Genomic DNA, 22,594 nt, shown 5'->3' on the forward strand with positions numbered 1-22,594 from the left:
TCTTTAGTATAAAATGATGTAAGTGATACAATAAACTGACCAATGCAAAAAATAATCATGATTCTCAAAGGGCTAGAAATAGAAAGAAATTGCTGCGATATATTTATGCTTCAACTGCTTTCACTGGAATGAACTAGCCGTTTCCCCAAATTTATTTTTTCCAGCCCACCATATTGATGGTTGCTGACTTTCTACTGCTGAATGAGCTGAGTTTAAGAAATGGAAACATTTGACATTCGCCCTGTGTTTTCAGAGAATCTGGAATTACTCACTTCTGGTAGATCTTGAAGATTTTGCACAATTCTAAAGAACTTGTGATGAAACGATAAAGTGAAAATTGCCTCCAGTGAAGCTTGTCAGAGCAAAATGTTAAGCGTTATGTGACGCAAGTAGAAATTCCTGTAATCTGGGCTTTATGCGTTGGTGGTATAGTGGTGAGCATAGCTGCCTTCCAAGCAATTGACCCGGGTTCGATTCCCGGCCAACGCACAGAAATTGACGCTTATCAGCCGTCCTGGAACGCTATACTGCCCTCACTTTTCTTTGTCTCGCTCAACTTCACACATACCTAAACCAGACGCTCTTTAAGTAATCATAAGAAAGAGATGTTAATAAACAGATCAAGTGCAGAGAAGAATCCTAATTTGCTCAGTATGTTAGAATTTTAAAAAAAAACTTCAAATCAATTCTGTAACACTACCATCATTTACCCACTACGTTAGGCTTTCCTCACTGACTGACTCTCACAGCCTAGCCTGCGACAGAATACTTAAATTGAATTGCATTCATTAAGAACTTAAGAATGTTTTCCTAATTGTACCTGCTGAACATTTCAAATGCACTCTCAATTTCTTACCACGTCTCAGCCTGACATCAGATCCGTGGCAAAAGTCTTCTCAAACAGTTGAAGACACGAAGAAATGAATGGAACACAAAATAAATACATTCAAAATAAACCTAAACTATTGCTCAAGTTGTATGTGCAGCCTTCTGAATTTAAAAGCTCTTGAGTATAAAATGATGTAGATACAATAAACTGACCAATGCAAAAATAATCGTGTTTCTCAAAGGGCTAGAAATGGAAAGAAATTGCTGCGACATATTTGCTTCAACTGCTTTCACTGGAATGAACTAGCCGCTTCCCCAAATTACTTTTTCCAGCCCACCATATTGATGGTTGCTGACTTTCTACTGCTGAATGAGCTGAGTTTAAGAAATGGAAACATTTGACATTCGCCCTGTGTTTTCAGAGAATCTGGAATTACTCACTTCTGGTAGATCTTGAAGATTTTGCACAATTCTAAAGAACTTGTGATGAAACGATAAAGTGAAAATTGCCTCCAGTGAAGCTTGTCAGAGCAAAATGTTAACGCTATGTGACGCAAGTAGAAATTCCTGTAATCTGTGCTTTATGCGTTGGTGGTATAGTGGTGAGCATAGCTGCCTTCCAAGCAGTTGACCCGGGTCTGATCCCGCCAACGCACAGAAATTGACGCTTATTAGCCGCTCCTGGAACGTTACTGCCCTCACTTTTCTTTGTCTCGCTCAACTTCACACATACCTAAACCAGACGTTCTTTGAGTAATCATAAGAAAGAGATGTTACTAAACAGATCAAGTGCAGAGAAGAATCCTAATTTGCTCAGTATGTTAGAATTTTTAAAAAAACTTCAAATCAATTCTGTAACACTACCATCATTTACCCACTACGTTAGGCTTTCCTCACTGACTGACTCTCACAGCCTAGCCTGCGACAGAATACTTAAATTGAATTGCATTCATTAAGAACTTAAGAATGTTTTCCTAATTGTACCTGCTGAACATTTCAAATGCACTCTCAATTTCTTACCACGTCTCAGCCTGACATCACATCCGTGGCAAAAGTCTTCTCAAACAGTTGAAGACACGAAGAAATGAATGGAACACAAAATAAATACATTCAAAATAAACCTAAACTATTGCTCAAGTTGTATGTGCAGCCTTCTGAATTTAAAAGCTCTTGCAGTATAAAATGATGTAAGTGATACAATAAACTGACCAATGCAAAAATAATCGTGTTCTCAAAGGGCTAGAAATGGAAAGAAATTGCTGCGACATATTTATGCTTCAACTGCTTTCACTGGAATGAACTAGCCGTTTCCCCAAATTACTTTTTTCCAGCCCACCATATTGATAGTTGCTGACTTTCTACTGCTGAAGGAGTTGAGTTTAAGAAATGGAAACATTTGACATTCGCCCTGTGTTTTCAGAGAATCTGGAATTACTCACTTCTGGTAGATCTTGAAGATTTTGCACAATTCTAAAGAACTTGTGATGAAACGATAAAGTGAAAATTGCCTCCAGTGAAGCTTGTCAGAGCAAAATGTTAACGCTATGTGACGCAAGTAGAAATTCCTGTAATCTGTGCTTTATGCGTTGGTGGTATAGTGGTGAGCATAGCTGCCTTCCAAGCAGTTGACCCGGTTCGATTCCCGCCAACGACAGAACTAGACGCTTATCAGCCGTCCTGGAACGTTACTGCCCTCACTTTTCTTTGTCTCGCTCAACTTCACACATACCTAAACCAGACGTTCTTTGAGTAATCATAAGAAAGAGATGTTACTAAACAGATCAAGTGCAGAGAAGAATCCTAATTTGCTCAGTATGTTAGAATTTTAAAAAAAAACTTCAAATCAATTCTGTAACACTACTATCATTTACCCACTACGTTAGGCTTTCCTCACTGACTGACTCTCACAGCCTAGCCTGCGACAGAATACTTAAATTGAATTGCATTCATTAAGAACTTAAGAATGTTTTCCTAATTGTACCTGCTGAACATTTCAAATGCACTCTCAATTTTACCACGCCTCAGCCTGACATCAGATCCGTGGCAAAAGTCTTCTCAAACAGTTGAAGACACGAAGAAATGAATGGAACACAAAATAAACACATTCAAAATAAACCTAAACTATTGCTCAAGTTGTATGTGCAGCCTTCTGAATTTAAAAGCTCTTGCGAGTATAAAATGATGTAAGTGATACAATAAACTGACCAATGCGAAAAATAATCGTGTTTCTCAAAGGGCTAGAAATGGAAAGAAATTGCTGCGACATATTTGCGTTTCAACTGCTTTCACTGGAATGAACAGCGTTTCCCCAAATTACTTTTTTCCAGCCCACCATATTGATGGTTGCTGACTTTCTACTGCTGAATGAGCTGAGTTTAAGAAATGGAAACATTTGACATTCGCCCTGTGTTTTCAGAGAATCTGGAATTACTCACTTCTGGTAGATCTTGAAGATTTTGCACAATTCTAAAGAACTTGTGATGAAACGATAAAGTGAAAATTGCCTCCAGTGAAGCTTGTCAGAGCAAAATGTTAACGTTATGTGACGCAAGTAGAAATTCCTGTAATCTGTGCTTTATGCGTTGGTGGTATAGTGGTGAGCATAGCTGCCTTCCAAGCAGTTGACCCGGTTCGATTCCCGCCAACGACAGAAACTAACGCTTATCAGCCGTCCTGGAACGCTACTGCCCTCACTTTTCTTTGTCTCGCCAACTTCACACATACCTAAACCAGACGCTCTTTGAGTAATCATAAGAAAGAGATGTTACTAAACAGATCAAGTGCAGAGAAGAATCCTAATTTGCTCAGTATGTTAGAATTTTAAAAAACTTCAAATCAATTCTGTAACACTACCATCATTTACCCACTACGTTAGGCTTTCCTCACTGACTGACTCTCACAGCCTAGCCTGCGACAGAATACTTAAATTGAATTGCATTCATTAAGAACTTAAGAATGTTTTCCTAATTGTACCTGCTGAACATTTCAAATGCACTCTCAGTTTCTTACCACGTCTCAGCCTGACATCAGATCCGTGGCAAAAGTCTTCTCAAACAGTTGAAGACACGAAGAAATGAATGGAACACAAAATAAATACACTCAAAATAAACCTAAACTATTGCTCAAGTTGTATGTGCAGCCTTCTGAATTTAAAAGCTCTTGTGAGTATAAAATGATGTAAGTGATACAATAAACTGACCAATGCGAAAAATAATCGTGTTTCTCAAAGGGCTAGAAATGGAAAGAAATTGCTGCGACATATTTGCGCTTCAACTGCTTTCACTGGAATGAACTAGCCGTTTCCCCAAATTACTTTTTCCAGCCCACCATATTGATGGTTGCTGACTTTCTACTGCTGAATTTGAGTTTAAGAAATGGAAACATTTGACATTCGCCCTGTGTTTTCAGAGAATCTGGAATTACTCACTTCTGGTAGATCTTGAAGATTTTGCACAATTCTAAAGAACTTGTGATGAAACGATAAAGTGAAAATTGCCTCCAGTGAAGCTTGTCAGAGCAAAATGTTAACGTTATGTGACGCAAGTAGAAATTCCTGTAATCTGTGCTTTATGCGTTGGTGGTATAGTGGTGAGCATAGCTGCCTTCCAAGCAGTTGACCCGGTTCGATTCCCGCCAACGCAGACCTAGACGTATATCAGCCGCCCTGGAACGTTACTGCCCTCACTTTTCTTTGTCTCGCTCAACTTCACACATACCTAAACCAGACGTTCTTTGAGTAATCATAAGAAAGAGATGTTACTAAACAGATCAAGTGCAGAGAAGAATCCTAATTTGCTCAGTACGTTAGAATTTTAAAAAAACTTCAAATCAATTCTGTAACACTACCATCATTTACCCACTACGTTAGGCTTTCCTCACTGACTGACTCTCACAGCCTAGCCTGCGACAGAATACTTAAATTGAATTGCATTCATTAAGAACTTAAGAATGTTTTCCTAATTGTACCTGCTGAACATTTACCAAATGCACTCTCAATTTCTTACCACGCCGTCTCAGCCTGACATCACATCCGTGGCAAAAGTCTTCTCAAACAGTTGAAGACACGAAGAAATGAATGGAACACAAAATAAATACATTCAAAATAAACCTAAACTATTGCTCAAGTTGTATGTGCAGCCTTGTGAATTTAAAAGCTCTTGCGAGTATAAAATGATGTAAGTGATACAATAAACTGACCAATGCGAAAAATAATCGTGTTTCTCAAAGGGCTAGAAATGGAAAGAAATTGCTGCGACATATTTGCGTTTCAACTGCTTTCACTGGAATGAACTAGCCGTTTCCCCAAATTACTTTTTCCAGCCCACCATATTGATGGTTGCTGACTTTCTACTGCTGAATGAGCTGAGTTTAAGAAATGGAAACATTTGACATTCGCCCTGTGTTTTCAGAGAATCTGGAATTACTCACTTCTGGTAGATCTTGAAGATTTTGCACAATTCTAAAGAACTTGTGATGAAACGATAGAGTGAAAATTGCCTCCAGTGAAGCTTGTCAGAGCAAAATGTTAACGTTATGTGACGCAAGTAGAATGAATTCCTGTAATCTGTGCTTTATGCGTTGGTGGTATAGTGGTGAGCATAGCTGCCTTCCAAGCAGTTGACCGGTTCGATTCCGCCAACGCGACAGAACTATTTATCAGCCGTCCTGGAACGTTACAGCCCTCACATCCTGAAGCGTTACTGCCCTCACAATTTCTACCACGCCTCCAGCCTTACTCAACATGAACCAAAAATTTTAACACAAAATAAACAAAAAAAAAAAAAAAAAAAAAAAAAAAAAAAAAAAAAAAAAAAAAAAAAAAAAAAAAAAAAAAAAAAAAAAAAAAAAAAAAAAAAAAAAAAAAAAAAAAAAAAAAAAAAAAAAAAAAAAAAAAAAAAAAAAAAAAAAAAAAAAAAAAAAAAAAAAAAAAAAAAAAAAAAAAAAAAAAAAAAAAAAAAAAAAAAAAAAAAAAAAAAAAAAAAAAAAAAAAAAAAAAAAAAAAAAAAAAAAAAAAAAAAAAAAAAAAAAAAATTTTTTTTTTTTTTTTTTTTTTTTTTTTTTTTTTTTTTTTTTTTTTTTTTTTTTTTTTTTTTTTTTTTTTTTCTTTGTCTCCCTCAACTTCACACATACCTAAACCAGACGTTCTTTGAGTAATCATAAGAAAGAGATGTTACTAAACAGATCAAGTGCAGAGAAGAATCCTAATTTGCTCAGTACGTTAGAATTTTAAAAAAAAACTTCAAATCAATTCTGTAACACTACCATCATTTACCCACTACGTTAGGCTTTCCTCACTGACTGACTCTCACAGCCTAGCCTGCGACAGAATACTTAAATTGAATTGCATTCATTAAGAACTTAAGAATGTTTTCCTAATTGTACCTGCTGAACATTTCAAATGCACTCTCAATTTCTTACCACGCCGTCTCAGCCTGACATCAGATCCGTGGCAAAAGTCTTCTCAAACAGTTGAAGACACGAAGAAATGAATGGAACACAAAATAAATACATTCAAAATAAACCTAAACTATTGCTCAAGTTGTATGTGCAGCCTTCTGAATTTAAAAGCTCTTGCGAGTATAAAATGATGTAAGTGATACAATAAACTGACCAATGCGAAAAATAATCGTGTTTCTCAAAGGGCTAGAAATGGAAAGAAATTGCTGCGACATATTTGCGTTTCAACTGCTTTCACTGGAATGAACTAGCCGTTTCCCCAAATTACTTTTTTCCAGCCCACCATATTGATGGTTGCTGACTTTCTACTGCTGAATGAGCTGAGTTTAAGAAATGGAAACATTTGACATTCGCCCTGTGTTTTCAGAGAATCTGGAATTACTCACTTCTGGTAGATCTTGAAGATTTTGCACAATTCTAAAGAACTTGTGATGAAACGATAAAGTGAAAATTGCCTCCAGTGAAGCTTGTCAGAGCAAAATGTTAACGTTATGTGACGCAAGTAGAAATTCCTGTAATCTGTGCTTTATGCGTTGGTGGTATAGTGGTGAGCATAGCTGCCTTCCAAGCAGTTGACCCGGGTTCGATTCCCGGCCAACGCACAGAACTAGACGTTTATCAGCCGTCCTGGAACGTTACTGCCCTCACTTTTCTTTGTCTCGCTCAACTTCACACATACCTAAACCAGACGTTCTTTGAGTAATCATAAGAAAGAGATGTTACTAAACAGATCAAGTGCAGAGAAGAATCCTAATTTGCTCAGTACGTTAGAATTTTAAAAAAAAACTTCAAATCAATTCTGTAACACTACCATCATTTACCCACTACGTTAGGCTTTCCTCACTGACTGACTCTCACAGCCTAGCCTGCGACAGAATACTTAAATTGAATTGCATTCATTAAGAACTTAAGAATGTTTTCCTAATTGTACCTGCTGAACATTTCAAATGCACTCTCAATTTCTTTACCACGTCTCAGCCTGACATCAGATCCGTGGCAAAAGTCTTCTCAAACAGTTGAAGACACGAAGAAATGAATGGAACACAAAATAAATACATTCAAAATAAACCTAAACTATTGCTCAAGTTGTATGTGCAGCCTTCTGAATTTAAAAGCTCTTGAGTATAAAATGAAGTAAGAGATACAATAAACTGACCAATGCGAAAAATAATCGTGTTTCTCAAAGGGCTAGAAATGGAAAGAAATTGCTGCGACATATTTGCGTTTCAACTGCTTTCACTGGAATGAACTAGCCGTTTCCCCAAATTACTTTTTCCAGCCCACCATATTGATGGTTGCTGACTTTCTACTGCTGAATGAGCTGAGTTTAAGAAATGGAAACATTTGACATTCGCCCTGTGTTTTCAGAGAATCTGGAATTACTCACTTCTGGTAGATCTTGAAGATTTTGCACAATTCTAAAGAACTTGTGATGAAACGATAAAGTGAAAATTGCCTCCAGTGAAGCTTGTCAGAGCAAAATGTTAACGTTATGTGACGCAAGTAGAAATTCCTGTAATCTGTGCTTTATGCGTTGGTGGTATAGTGGTGAGCATAGCTGCCTTCCAAGCAGTTGACCCGGGTTCGATTCCCGGCCAACGCACAGAACTAGACGTTTATCAGCCGTCCTGGAACGTTACTGCCCTCACTTTTCTTTGTCTCGCTCAACTTCACACATACCTAAACCAGACGTTCTTTGAGTAATCATAAGAAAGAGATGTTACTAAACAGATCAAGTGCAGAGAAGAATCCTAATTTGCTCAGTATGTTAGAATTTTTAAGAAAAACTTCAAATCAATTCTGTAACACTACCATCATTTACCCACTACGTTAGGCTTTCCTCACTGACTGACTCTCACAGCCTAGCCTGCGACAGAATACTTAAATTGAATTGCATTCATTAAGAACTTAAGAATGTTTTCCTAATTGTACCTGCTGAACATTTCAAATGCACTCTCAATTTCTTACCACGCCGTCTCAGCCTGACATCAGATCCGTGGCAAAAGTCTTCTCAAACAGTTGAAGACACGAAGAAATGAATGGAACACAAAATAAACACATTCAAAATAAACCTAAACTATTGCTCAAGTTGTATGTGCAGCCTTCTGAATTTAAAAGCTCTTGCGAGTATAAAATGATGTAAGTGATACAATAAACTGACCAATGCGAAAAATAATCGTGTTTCTCAAAGGGCTAGAAATGGAAAGAAATTGCTGCGACATATTTGCGTTTCAACTGCTTTCACTGGAATGAACTAGCCGTTTCCCCAAATTACTTTTTTCCAGCCCACCATATTGATGGTTGCTGACTTTCTACTGCTGAATGAGCTGAGTTTAAGAAATGGAAACATTTGACATTCGCCCTGTGTTTTCAGAGAATCTGGAATTACTCACTTCTGGTAGATCTTGAAGATTTTGCACAATTCTAAAGAACTTGTGATGAAACGATAAAGTGAAAATTGCCTCCAGTGAAGCTTGTCAGAGCAAAATGTTAACGTTATGTGACGCAAGTAGAAATTCCTGTAATCTGTGCTTTATGCGTTGGTGGTATAGTGGTGAGCATAGCTGCCTTCCAAGCAGTTGATACGGGTTCGATTCCCGGCCAACGCACAGAACTAGACGTTTATCAGCCGTCCTGGAACGTTACTGCCCTCACTTTTCTTTGTCTCGCTCAACTTCACACATACCTAAACCAGACGTTCTTTGAGTAATCATAAGAAAGAGATGTTACTAAACAGATCAAGTGCAGAGAAGAATCCTAATTTGCTCAGTATGTTAGAATTTTAAAAAAAAACTTCAAATCAATTCTGTAACACTACCATCATTTACCCACTACGTTAGGCTTTCCTCACTGACTGACTCTCACAGCCTAGCCTGCGACAGAATACTTAAATTGAATTGCATTCATTAAGAACTTAAGAATGTTTTCCTAATTGTACCTGCTGAACATTTCAAATGCACTCTCAATTTCTTACCACGCCGTCTCAGCCTGACATCAGATCCGTGGCAAAAGTCTTCTCAAACAGTTGAAGACACGAAGAAATGAATGGAACACAAAATAAACACATTCAAAATAAACCTAAACTATTGCTCAAGTTGTATGTGCAGCCTTCTGAATTTAAAAGCTCTTGCGAGTATAAAATGATGTAAGTGATACAATAAACTGACCAATGCGAAAAATAATCGTGTTTCTCAAAGGGCTAGAAATGGAAAGAAATTGCTGCGACATATTTGCGTTTCAACTGCTTTCACTGGAATGAACTAGCCGTTTCCCCAAATTACTTTTTCCAGCCCACCATATTGATGGTTGCTGACTTTCTACTGCTGAATGAGCTGAGTTTAAGAAATGGAAACATTTGACATTCGCCCTGTGTTTTCAGAGAATCTGGAATTACTCACTTCTGGTAGATCTTGAAGATTTTGCACAATTCTAAAGAACTTGTGATGAAACGATAAAGTGAAAATTGCCTCCAGTGAAGCTTGTCAGAGCAAAATGTTAACGTTATGTGACGCAAGTAGAAATTCCTGTAATCTGTGCTTTATGCGTTGGTGGTATAGTGGTGAGCATAGCTGCCTTCCAAGCAGTTGACCCGGGTTCGATTCCCGGCCAACGCACAGAACTAGACGTTTATCAGCCGTCCTGGAACGTTACTGCCCTCACTTTTCTTTGTCTCGCTCAACTTCACACATACCTAAACCAGACGTTCTTTGAGTAATCATAAGAAAGAGATGTTACTAAACAGATCAAGTGCAGAGAAGAATCCTAATTTGCTCAGTATGTTAGAATTTAAAAAAAAAACTTCAAATCAATTCTGTAACACTACCATCATTTACCCACTACGTTAGGCTTTCCTCACTGACTGACTCTCACAGCCTAGCCTGCGACAGAATACTTAAATTGAATTGCATTCATTAAGAACTTAAGAATGTTTTCCTAATTGTACCTGCTGAACATTTCAAATGCACTCTCAATTTCTTACCACGCCGTCTCAGCCTGACATCAGATCCGTGGCAAAAGTCTTCTCAAACAGTTGAAGACACGAAGAAATGAATGGAACACAAAATAAACACATTCAAAATAAACCTAAACTATTGCTCAAGTTGTATGTGCAGCCTTCTGAATTTAAAAGCTCTTGCAGTATAAAATGATGTAAGTGATACAATAAACTGACCAATGCGAAAAATAATCGTGTTTCTCAAAGGGCTAGAAATGGAAAGAAATTGCTGCGACATATTTGCGTTTCAACTGCTTTCACTGGAATGAACTAGCCGTTTCCCCAAATTACTTTTTCCAGCCCACCATATTGATGGTTGCTGACTTTCTACTGCTGAATGAGCTGAGTTTAAGAAATGGAAACATTTGACATTCGCCCTGTGTTTTCAGAGAATCTGGAATTACTCACTTCTGGTAGATCTTGAAGATTTTGCACAATTCTAAAGAACTTGTGATGAAACGATAAAGTGAAAATTGCCTCCAGTGAAGCTTGTCAGAGCAAAATGTTAACGTTATGTGACGCAAGTAGAAATTCCTGTAATCTGTGCTTTATGCGTTGGTGGTATAGTGGTGAGCATAGCTGCCTTCCAAGCAGTTGACCCGGGTTCGATTCCCGGCCAACGCACAGAACTAGACGTTTATCAGCCGTCCTGGAACGTTACTGCCCTCACTTTTCTTTGTCTCGCTCAACTTCACACATACCTAAACCAGACGTTCTTTGAGTAATCATAAGAAAGAGATGTTACTAAACAGATCAAGTGCAGAGAAGAATCCTAATTTGCTCAGTACGTTAGAATTTTAAAAAAAAACTTCAAATCAATTCTGTAACACTACCATCATTTACCCACTACGTTAGGCTTTCCTCACTGACTGACTCTCACAGCCTAGCCTGCGACAGAATACTTAAATTGAATTGCATTCATTAAGAACTTAAGAATGTTTTCCTAATTGTACCTGCTGAACATTTCAAATGCACTCTCAATTTCTTACCACGCCGTCTCAGCCTGACATCAGATCCGTGGCAAAAGTCTTCTCAAACAGTTGAAGACACGAAGAAATGAATGGAACACAAAATAAATACATTCAAAATAAACCTAAACTATTGCTCAAGTTGTATGTGCAGCCTTCTGAATTTAAAAGCTCTTGCGAGTATAAAATGATGTAAGTGATACAATAAACTGACCAATGCGAAAAATAATCGTGTTTCTCAAAGGGCTAGAAATGGAAAGAAATTGCTGCGACATATTTGCGTTTCAACTGCTTTCACTGGAATGAACTAGCCGTTTCCCCAAATTACTTTTTCCAGCCCACCATATTGATGGTTGCTGACTTTCTACTGCTGAATGAGCTGAGTTTAAGAAATGGAAACATTTGACATTCGCCCTGTGTTTTCAGAGAATCTGGAATTACTCACTTCTGGTAGATCTTGAAGATTTTGCACAATTCTAAAGAACTTGTGATGAAACGATAAAGTGAAAATTGCCTCCAGTGAAGCTTGTCAGAGCAAAATGTTAACGTTATGTGACGCAAGTAGAAATTCCTGTAATCTGTGCTTTATGCGTTGGTGGTATAGTGGTGAGCATAGCTGCCTTCCAAGCAGTTGACCGGGTTCGATTCCCGGCCAACGCACAGAACTAGACGTTTATCAGCCGTCCTGGAACGTTACTGCCCTCACTTTTCTTTGTCTCGCTCAACTTCACACATACCTAAACCAGACGTTCTTTGAGTAATCATAAGAAAGAGATGTTACTAAACAGATCAAGTGCAGAGAAGAATCCTAATTTGCTCAGTATGTTAGAATTTAAAAAAAAAACTTCAAATCAATTCTGTAACACTACCATCATTTACCCACTACGTTAGGCTTTCCTCACTGACTGACTCTCACAGCCTAGCCTGCGACAGAATACTTAAATTGAATTGCATTCATTAAGAACTTAAGAATGTTTTCCTAATTGTACCTGCTGAACATTTCAAATGCACTCTCAATTTCTTACCACGCCGTCTCAGCCTGACATCAGATCCGTGGCAAAAGTCTTCTCAAACAGTTGAAGACACGAAGAAATGAATGGAACACAAAATAAACACATTCAAAATAAACCTAAACTATTGCTCAAGTTGTATGTGCAGCCTTCTGAATTTAAAAGCTCTTGCAGTATAAAATGATGTAAGTGATACAATAAACTGACCAATGCGAAAAATAATCGTGTTTCTCAAAGGGCTAGAAATGGAAAGAAATTGCTGCGACATATTTGCGTTTCAACTGCTTTCACTGGAATGAACTAGCCGTTTCCCCAAATTACTTTTTCCAGCCCACCATATTGATGGTTGCTGACTTTCTACTGCTGAATGAGCTGAGTTTAAGAAATGGAAACATTTGACATTCGCCCTGTGTTTTCAGAGAATCTGGAATTACTCACTTCTGGTAGATCTTGAAGATTTTGCACAATTCTAAAGAACTTGTGATGAAACGATAAAGTGAAAATTGCCTCCAGTGAAGCTTGTCAGAGCAAAATGTTAACGCGTTATGTGACGCAAGTAGAAATTCCTGTAATCTGTGCTTTATGCGTTGGTGGTATAGTGGTGAGCATAGCTGCCTTCCAAGCAGTTGACCGGGTTCGATTCCCGGCCAACGCACAGAACTAGACGTTTATCAGCCGTCCTGGAACGTTACTGCCCTCACTTTTCTTTGTCTCGCTCAACTTCACACATACCTAAACCAGACGTTCTTTGAGTAATCATAAGAAAGAGATGTTACTAAACAGATCAAGTGCAGAGAAGAATCCTAATTTGCTCAGTATGTTAGAATTTAAAAAAAAAACTTCAAATCAATTCTGTAACACTACCATCATTTACCCACTACGTTAGGCTTTCCTCACTGACTGACTCTCACAGCCTAGCCTGCGACAGAATACTTAAATTGAATTGCATTCATTAAGAACTTAAGAATGTTTTCCTAATTGTACCTGCTGAACATTTCAAATGCACTCTCAATTTCTTACCACGCCGTCTCAGCCTGACATCAGATCCGTGGCAAAAGTCTTCTCAAACAGTTGAAGACACGAAGAAATGAATGGAACACAAAATAAATACATTCAAAATAAACCTAAACTATTGCTCAAGTTGTATGTGCAGCCTTCTGAATTTAAAAGCTCTTGCGAGTATAAAATGATGTAAGTGATACAATAAACTGACCAATGCGAAAAATAATCGTGTTTCTCAAAGGGCTAGAAATGGAAAGAAATTGCTGCGACATATTTGCGTTTCAACTGCTTTCACTGGAATGAACTAGCCGTTTCCCCAAATTACTTTTTCCAGCCCACCATATTGATGGTTGCTGACTTTCTACTGCTGAATGAGCTGAGTTTAAGAAATGGAAACATTTGACATTCGCCCTGTGTTTTCAGAGAATCTGGAATTACTCACTTCTGGTAGATCTTGAAGATTTTGCACAATTCTAAAGAACTTGTGATGAAACGATAAAGTGAAAATTGCCTCCAGTGAAGCTTGTCAGAGCAAAATGTTAACGTTATGTGACGCAAGTAGAAATTCCTGTAATCTGTGCTTTATGCGTTGGTGGTATAGTGGTGAGCATAGCTGCCTTCCAAGCAGTTGACCCGGTTCGATTCCCGGCCAACGCACAGAACTAGACGTTTATCAGCCGTCCTGGAACGTTACTGCCCTCACTTTTCTTTGTCTCGCTCAACTTCACACATACCTAAACCAGACGTTCTTTGAGTAATCATAAGAAAGAGATGTTACTAAACAGATCAAGTGCAGAGAAGAATCCTAATTTGCTCAGTATGTTAGAATTTAAAAAAAAAACTTCAAATCAATTCTGTAACACTACCATCATTTACCCACTACGTTAGGCTTTCCTCACTGACTGACTCTCACAGCCTAGCCTGCGACAGAATACTTAAATTGAATTGCATTCATTAAGAACTTAAGAATGTTTTCCTAATTGTACCTGCTGAACATTTCAAATGCACTCTCAATTTCTTACCACGCCGTCTCAGCCTGACATCAGATCCGTGGCAAAAGTCTTCTCAAACAGTTGAAGACACGAAGAAATGAATGCTTTTATGATGATTCAACCCGCCTCAAAATACCCGTTTCCCCAAAAAAGAATTAAAAATTTTTTCCCCTTTTACCCGCTCATTTAAAAGACTTCCTTTTTTTAAACCCCCTTTTTTCCAGCCTGACATCAGATCCGTGGCAAAAGTCTTCTCAAACAGTTGAAGACAAGACATGAATGGAACACAAATTCAAAATAAACCTAAACTATTGCTCAAGTTGTATGTGCAGCCTTCTGAATTTAAAAGCTCTTGAGTATAAAATGATGTAAGAGATACAATAAACTGACCAATGCGAAAAATAATGTTTCTCAAAGGGCTAGAAATGGAAAGAAATTGCTGCGACATATTTGCTTCAACTGCTTTCACTGGAATGAACTAGCCGTTTCCCCAAATTACTTTTTCCAGCCCACCATATTGATGGTTGCTGACTTTCTACTGCTGAATGAGCTGAGTTTAAGAAATGGAAACATTTGACATTCGCCCTGTGTTTTCAGAGAATCTGGAATTACTCACTTCTGGTAGATCTTGAAGATTTTGCACAATTCTAAAGAACTTGTGATGAAACGATAAAGTGAAAATTGCCTCCAGTGAACTTGTCAGAGCAAAATGTTAACGTTATGTGACGCAAGTAGAAATTCCTGTAATCTGTGCTTTATGCGTTGGTGGTATAGTGGTGAGCATAGCTGCCTTCCAAGCAGTTGACCCGGGTTCGATTCCCGGCCAACGCACAGAACTAGACGTTTATCAGCCGTCCTGGAACGTTACTGCCCTCACTTTTCTTTGTCTCGCTCACCTTCACACATACCTATACCAGACGTTCTTTGAGTAATCATAAGAAAGAGATGTTACTAAACAGATCAAGTGCAGAGAAGAATCCTAATTTGCTCAGTATGTTAGAATTTTAAAAAAAACTTCAAATCAATTCTGTAACACTACCATCATTTACCCACTACGTTAGGCTTTCCTCACTGACTGACTCTCACAGCCTAGCCTGCGACAGAATACTTAAATTGAATTGCATTCATTAAGAACTTAAGAATGTTTTCCTAATTGTACCTGCTGAACATTTCAAAGGCACTCTCAATTTCTTACCACGTCTCAGCCTGACATCAGATCCGTGGCAAAAGTCTTCTCAAACAGTTGAAGACACGAAGAAATGAATGGAACACAAAATAAATACATTCAAAATAAACCTAAACTATTGCTCAAGTTGTATGTGCAGCCTTCTGAATTTAAAAGCTCTTGCGAGTATAAAATGATGTAAGTGATACAATAAACTGACCAATGCGAAAAATAATCGTGTTTCTCAAAGGGCTAGAAATGGAAAGAAATTGCTGCGACATATTTGCGTTTCAACTGCTTTCACTGGAATGAACTAGCCGTTTCCCCAAATTACTTTTTCCAGCCCACCATATTGATGGTTGCTGACTTTCTACTGCTGAATGAGCTGAGTTTAAGAAATGGAAACATTTGACATTCGCCCTGTGTTTTCAGAGAATCTGGAATTACTCACTTCTGGTAGATCTTGAAGATTTTGCACAATTCTAAAGAACTTGTGATGAAACGATAAAGTGAAAATTGCCTCCAGTGAAGCTTGTCAGAGCAAAATGTTAACGTTATGTGACGCAAGTAGAAATTCCTGTAATCTGTGCTTTATGCGTTGGTGGTATAGTGGTGAGCATAGCTGCCTTCCAAGCAGTTGACCCGGGTTCGATTCCCGGCCAACGCACAGCACTATACGTTATCAGCCGTCCTGGAACGTTACTGCCCTCACTTTTCTTTGTCTCGCTCAACTTCACACATACCTAAACCAGACGTTCTTTGAGTAATCATAAGAAAGAGATGTTACTAAACAGATCAAGTGCAGAGAAGAATCCTAATTTGCTCAGTATGTTAGAATTTAAAAAAAAAACTTCAAATCAATTCTGTAACACTACCATCATTTACCCACTACGTTAGGCTTTCCTCACTGACTGACTCTCACAGCCTAGCCTGCGACAGAATACTTAAATTGAATTGCATTCATTAAGAACTTAAGAATGTTTTCCTAATTGTACCTGCTGAACATTTCAAATGCACTCTCAATTTCTTACCACGCCTCTCAGCCTGACATCAGATCCGTGGCAAAAGTCTTCTCAAACAGTTGAAGACACGAAGAAATGAATGGAACACAAAATAAATACATTCAAAATAAACCTAAACTATTGCTCAAGTTGTATGTGCAGCCTTCTGAATTTAAAAGCTCTTGCGAGTATAAAATGATGTAAGTGATACAATAAACTGACCAATGCGAAAAATAATCGTGTTTCTCAAAGGGCTAGAAATGGAAAGAAATTGCTGACATATTTGCGTTTCAACTGCTTTCACTGGAATGAACTAGCCGTTTCCCCAAATTACTTTTTCCAGCCCACCATATTGATGGTTGCTGACTTTCTACTGCTGAATGAGCTGAGTTTAAGAAATGGAAACATTTGACATTCGCCCTGTGTTTTCAGAGAATCTGGAATTACTCACTTCTGGTAGATCTTGAAGATTTTGCACAATTCTAAAGAACTTGTGATGAAACGATAAAGTGAAAATTGCCTCCAGTGAAGCTTGTCAGAGCAAAATGTTAACGTTATGTGACGCAAGTAGAAATTCCTGTAATCTGTGCTTTATGCGTTGGTGGTATAGTGGTGAGCATAGCTGCCTTCCAAGCAGTTGACCCGGGTTCGATTCCCGGCCAACGCACAGAACTAGACGTTTATCAGCCGTCCTGGAACGTTACTGCCCTCACTTTTCTTTGTCTCGCTCAACTTCACACATACCTAAACCAGACGTTCTTTGAGTAATCATAAGAAAGAGATGTTACTAAACAGATCAAGTGCAGAGAAGAATCCTAATTTGCTCAGTATGTTAGAATTTTTAAGAAAAACTTCAAATCAATTCTGTAACACTACCATCATTTACCCACTACGTTAGGCTTTCCTCACTGACTGACTCTCACAGCCTAGCCTGCGACAGAATACTTAAATTGAATTGCATTCATTAAGAACTTAAGAATGTTTTCCTAATTGTACCTGCTGAACATTTCAAATGCACTCTCAATTTCTTACCACGCCGTCTCAGCCTGACATCAGATCCGTGGCAAAAGTCTTCTCAAACAGTTGAAGACACGAAGAAATGAATGGAACACAAAATAAATACATTCAAAATAAACCTAAACTATTGCTCAAGTTGTATGTGCAGCCTTCTGAATTTAAAAGCTCTTGAGTATAAAATGATGTAAGTGATACAATAAACTGACCAATGCGAAAAATAATCGTGTTTCTCAAAGGGCTAGAAATGGAAAGAAATTGCTGCGACATATTTGCGTTTCAACTGCTTTCACTGGAATGAACTAGCCGTTTCCCCAAATTACTTTTTTCCAGCCCACCATATTGATGGTTGCTGACTTTCTACTGCTGAATGAGCTGAGTTTAAGAAATGGAAACATTTGACATTCGCCCTGTGTTTTCAGAGAATCTGGAATTACTCACTTCTGGTAGATCTTGAAGATTTTGCACAATTCTAAAGAACTTGTGATGAAACGATAAAGTGAAAATTGCCTCCAGTGAAGCTTGTCAGAGCAAAATGTTAACGCTATGTGACGCAAGTAGAAATTCTGTAATCTGTGCTTTATGCGTTGGTGGTATAGTGGTGAGCATAGCTGCCTTCCAAGCAGTTGACCCGGGTTCGATTCCCGGCCAACGCACAGAACTAGACATTTATCAGCCGTCCTGGAACGTTACTGCCCTCACTTTTCTTTGTCTCGCTCAACTTCACACATACCTAAACCAGACGTTCTTTGAGTAATCATAAGAAAGAGATGTTACTAAACAGATCAAGTGCAGAGAAGAATCCTAATTTGCTCAGTACGTTAGAATTTTAAAAAAAAACTTCAAATCAATTCTGTAACACTACCATCATTTACCCACTACGTTAGGCTTTCCTCACTGACTGACTCTCACAGCCTAGCCTGCGACAGAATACTTAAATTGAATTGCATTCATTAAGAACTTAAGAATGTTTTCCTAATTGTACCTGCTGAACATTTCAAATGCACTCTCAATTTCTACCACTGCCTCAGCCTGACATCAGATCCGTGGCAAAAGTCTTCTCAAACAGTTGAAGACACGAAGAAATGAATGGAACACAAAATAAACACATTCAAAATAAACCTAAACTATTGCTCAAGTTGTATGTGCAGCCTTCTGAATTTAAAAGCTCTTGAGTATAAAATGATGTAAGTGATACAATAAACTGACCAATGCGAAAAATAATCGTGTGTCTCAAAGGGCTAGAAATGGAAAGAAATTGCTGCGACATATTTATGCTTCAACTGCTTTCACTGGAATGAACTAGCCGTTTCCCCAAATTACTTTTTCCAGCCCACCATATTGATGGTTGCTGACTTTCTACTGCTGAATGAGCTGAGTTTAAGAAATGGAAACATTTGACATTCGCCCTGTGTTTTCAGAGAATCTGGAATTACTCACTTCTGGTAGATCTTGAAGATTTTGCACAATTCTAAAGAACTTGTGATGAAACGATAAAGTGAAAATTGCCTCCAGTGAAGCTTGTCAGAGCAAAATGTTAACGTTATGTGACGCAAGTAGAAATTCCTGTAATCTGTGCTTTATGCGTTGGTGGTATAGTGGTGAGCATAGCTGCCTTCCAAGCAGTTGACCGGTTCGATTCCCGCCAACGCAGCAACTAGACATTTATCAGCCGTCCTGGAACGTTACTGCCCTCACTTTTCTTTGTCTCGCTCAACTTCACACATACCTAAACCAGACGTTCTTTGAGTAATCATAAGAAAGAGATGTTACTAAACAGATCAAGTGCAGAGAAGAATCCTAATTTGCTCAGTATGTTAGAATTTAAAAAAAAAACTTCAAATCAATTCTGTAACACTACCATCATTTACCCACTACGTTAGGCTTTCCTCACTGACTGACTCTCACAGCCTAGCCTGCGACAGAATACTTAAATTGAATTGCATTCATTAAGAACTTAAGAATGTTTTCCTAATTGTACCTGCTGAACATTTCAAATGCACTCTCAATTTCTTACCACGCCTCTCAGCCTGACATCAGATCCGTGGCAAAAGTCTTCTCAAACAGTTGAAGACACGAAGAAATGAATGGAACACAAAATAAACACATTCAAAATAAACCTAAACTATTGCTCAAGTTGTATGTGCAGCCTTGTGAATTTAAAAGCTCTTGCGAGTATAAAATGATGTAAGAGATACAATAAACTGACCAATGCGAAAAATAATCGTGTTCTCAAAGGGCTAGAAATGGAAAGAAATTGCTGCGACATATTTGCGTTTCAACTGCTTTCACTGGAATGAACTAGCCGTTTCCCCAAATTACTTTTTCCAGCCCACCAATTGATGGTTGCTGACTTTCTACTGCTGAATGAGCTGAGTTTAAGAAATGGAAACATTTGACATTCGCCCTGTGTTTTCAGAGAATCTGGAATTACTCACTTCTGGTAGATCTTGAAGATTTTGCACAATTCTAAAGAACTTGTGATGAAACGATAAAGTGAAAATTGCCTCCAGTGAAGCTTGTCAGAGCAAAATGTTAACGTTATGTGACGCAAGTAGAAATTCCTGTAATCTGTGCTTTATGCGAGCAAAATGTTAACGCTATGTGACGCAAGTAGAAATTCCTGTAATCTGTGCAAGTAGAAATATACTTAAATTGAATTGCATTCATTAAGAACTTAAGAATGTTTTCCTAATTGTACCTGCTGAACATTTCAAATGCACTCTCAATTTCTTACCACGCCGTCTCAGCCTGACATCAGATCCGTGGCAAAAGTCTTCTCAAACAGTTGAAGACACGAAGAAATGAATGGAACACAAAATAAACACATTCAAAATAAACCTAAACTATTGCTCAAGTTGTATGTGCAGCCTTCTGAATTTAAAAGCTCTTGCGAGTATAAAATGATGTAAGTGATACAATAAACTGACCAATGCGAAAAATAATCGTGTTTCTCAAAGGGCTAGAAATGGAAAGAAATTGCTGCGACATATTTGCGTTTCAACTGCTTTCACTGGAATGAACTAGCCGTTTCCCCAAATTACTTTTTCCAGCCCACCATATTGATGGTTGCTGACTTTCTACTGCTGAATGAGCTGAGTTTAAGAAATGGAAACATTTGACATTCGCCCTGTGTTTTCAGAGAATCTGGAATTACTCACTTCTGGTAGATCTTGAAGATTTTGCACAATTCTAAAGAACTTGTGATGAAACGATAAAGTGAAAATTGCCTCCAGTGAAGCTTGTCAGAGCAAAATGTTAACGTTATGTGACGCAAGTAGAAATTCCTGTAATCTGTGCTTTATGCGTTGGTGGTATAGTGGTGAGCATAGCTGCCTTCCAAGCAGTTGACCCGGGTTCGATTCCCGGCCAACGCACAGCACTATACATTTATCAGCCGTCCTGGAACGTTACTGCCCTCACTTTTCTTTGTCTCGCTCATCTTCACACATACCTAAACCAGACGTTCTTTGAGTAATCATAAGAAAGAGATGTTACTAAACAGATCAAGTGCAGAGAAGAATCCTAATTTGCTCAGTATCTTAGAATTTAAAAAAAAAACTTCAAATCAATTCTGTAACACTTTCATCATTTACCCACTACGTTAGGCTTTCCTCACTGACTGACTCTAACAGCCTAGCCTGCGACAGAATACTTAAATTGAATTGCATTCATTAAGAACTTAAGAATGTTTTCCTAATTGTACCTGCTGAACATTTCAAATGCACTCTCAATTTCTAACCACGCCGTCTCAGCCTGACATCACATCCGTGGCAAAAGTCTTCTCAAACAGTTCAAGACACGAAGAAATGAATGGAACACAAAATAAATACATTCAAAATAAACCTAAACTATTGCTCAAGTTGTATGTGCAGCCTTCTGAATTTAAAAGCTCTTGAGTATAAAATGATGTAAGTGATACAATAAACTGACCAATGCGAAAAATAATCGTGTGTCTCAAAGGGCTAGAAATGGAAAGAAATTGCTGCGACATATTTGCGTTTCAACTGCTTTCACTGGAATGAACTAGCCGTTTCCCCAAATTACTTTTTTCCAGCCCACCATATTGATGGTTGCTGACTTTCTACTGCTGAATGAGCTGAGTTTAAGAAATGGAAACATTTGACATTCGCCCTGTGTTTTCAGAGAATCTGGAATTACTCACTTCTGGTAGATCTTGAAGATTTTGCACAATTCTAAAGAACTTGTGATGAAACGATAAAGTGAAAATTGCCTCCAGTGAAGCTTGTCAGAGCAAAATGTTAACGCGTTATGTGACGCAAGTAGAAATTCCTGTAATCTGTGCTTTATGCGTTGGTGGTATAGTGGTGAGCATAGCTGCCTTCCAAGCAGTTGACCCGGGTTCGATTCCCGGCCAATGCACAGAACTAGACGTTTATCAGCCGTCCTGGAGCGTTACTGCCCTCACTTTTCTTTGTCTCGCTCAACTTCACACATACCTAAACCAGACGTTCTTTGAGTAATCATAAGAAAGAGATGTTACTAAACAGATCAAGTGCAGAGAAGAATCCTAATTTGCTCAGTATCTTAGAATTTAAAAAAAAAACTTCAAATCAATTCTGTAACACTTTCATCATTTACCCACTACGTTAGGCTTTCCTCACTGACTGACTCTCACAGCCTAGCCTGCGACAGAATACTTAAATTGAATTGCATTCATTAAGAACTTAAGAATGTTTTCCTAATTGTACCTGCTGAACATTTCAAATGCACTCTCAATTTCTTACCACGCCGTCTCAGCCTGACATCAGATCCGTGGCAAAAGTCTTCTCAAACAGTTGAAGACACGAAGAAATGAATGGAACACAAAATAAATACATTCAAAATAAACCTAAACTATTGCTCAAGTTGTATGTGCAGCCTTCTGAATTTAAAAGCTCTTGCGAGTATAAAATGATGTAAGTGATACAATAAACTGACCAATGCGAAAAATAATCGTGTGTCTCAAAGGGCTAGAAATGGAAAGAAATTGCTGCGACATATTTGCGTTTCAACTGCTTTCACTGGAATGAACTAGCCGTTTCCCCAAATTACTTTTTCCAGCCCACCATATTGATGGTTGCTGACTTTCTACTGCTGAATGAGCTGAGTTTAAGAAATGGAAACATTTGACATTCGCCCTGTGTTTTCAGAGAATCTGGA

At 38.2% G+C, this 22,594-nt stretch overlaps 15 non-coding genes across 15 annotated transcripts; all 15 read left to right on the forward strand.

Moving 5' to 3' along the window:
• The first annotated feature begins 417 nt into the window (after positions 1-417).
• On the forward strand, positions 418-489 carry trnag-ucc. The gene has a single exon. It is a non-coding gene; the product is annotated as a tRNA-Gly (tRNA).
• A 6,326-nt stretch (positions 490-6,815) lies between these two features.
• On the forward strand, positions 6,816-6,887 carry trnag-ucc. The gene has a single exon. It is a non-coding gene; the product is annotated as a tRNA-Gly (tRNA).
• A 929-nt stretch (positions 6,888-7,816) lies between these two features.
• trnag-ucc lies at positions 7,817-7,888 on the forward strand. Its single transcript has one exon. It is a non-coding gene; the product is annotated as a tRNA-Gly (tRNA).
• A 934-nt stretch (positions 7,889-8,822) lies between these two features.
• On the forward strand, positions 8,823-8,894 carry trnag-ucc. The gene has a single exon. It is a non-coding gene; the product is annotated as a tRNA-Gly (tRNA).
• Positions 8,895-9,827: 933 nt separating this feature from the next.
• On the forward strand, positions 9,828-9,899 carry trnag-ucc. The gene has a single exon. It is a non-coding gene; the product is annotated as a tRNA-Gly (tRNA).
• A 932-nt stretch (positions 9,900-10,831) lies between these two features.
• On the forward strand, positions 10,832-10,903 carry trnag-ucc. Its single transcript has one exon. It is a non-coding gene; the product is annotated as a tRNA-Gly (tRNA).
• Positions 10,904-11,836: 933 nt separating this feature from the next.
• Positions 11,837-11,907, forward strand: trnag-ucc. The gene has a single exon. It is a non-coding gene; the product is annotated as a tRNA-Gly (tRNA).
• Positions 11,908-12,841: 934 nt separating this feature from the next.
• On the forward strand, positions 12,842-12,912 carry trnag-ucc. Its single transcript has one exon. It is a non-coding gene; the product is annotated as a tRNA-Gly (tRNA).
• Positions 12,913-13,845: 933 nt separating this feature from the next.
• trnag-ucc lies at positions 13,846-13,916 on the forward strand. Its single transcript has one exon. It is a non-coding gene; the product is annotated as a tRNA-Gly (tRNA).
• Positions 13,917-15,010: 1,094 nt separating this feature from the next.
• On the forward strand, positions 15,011-15,082 carry trnag-ucc. The gene has a single exon. It is a non-coding gene; the product is annotated as a tRNA-Gly (tRNA).
• Positions 15,083-16,011: 929 nt separating this feature from the next.
• Positions 16,012-16,083, forward strand: trnag-ucc. Its single transcript has one exon. It is a non-coding gene; the product is annotated as a tRNA-Gly (tRNA).
• Positions 16,084-17,012: 929 nt separating this feature from the next.
• On the forward strand, positions 17,013-17,084 carry trnag-ucc. The gene has a single exon. It is a non-coding gene; the product is annotated as a tRNA-Gly (tRNA).
• A 931-nt stretch (positions 17,085-18,015) lies between these two features.
• Positions 18,016-18,087, forward strand: trnag-ucc. Its single transcript has one exon. It is a non-coding gene; the product is annotated as a tRNA-Gly (tRNA).
• A 2,649-nt stretch (positions 18,088-20,736) lies between these two features.
• Positions 20,737-20,808, forward strand: trnag-ucc. Its single transcript has one exon. It is a non-coding gene; the product is annotated as a tRNA-Gly (tRNA).
• A 934-nt stretch (positions 20,809-21,742) lies between these two features.
• Positions 21,743-21,814, forward strand: trnag-ucc. The gene has a single exon. It is a non-coding gene; the product is annotated as a tRNA-Gly (tRNA).
• The last annotated feature ends 780 nt before the right edge of the window (positions 21,815-22,594 follow it).

The sequence above is a fragment of the Polypterus senegalus genome, chromosome 5, assembly GCF_016835505.1.
Source record: "Polypterus senegalus isolate Bchr_013 chromosome 5, ASM1683550v1, whole genome shotgun sequence".
NCBI lineage: Eukaryota > Metazoa > Chordata > Cladistia > Polypteriformes > Polypteridae > Polypterus > Polypterus senegalus.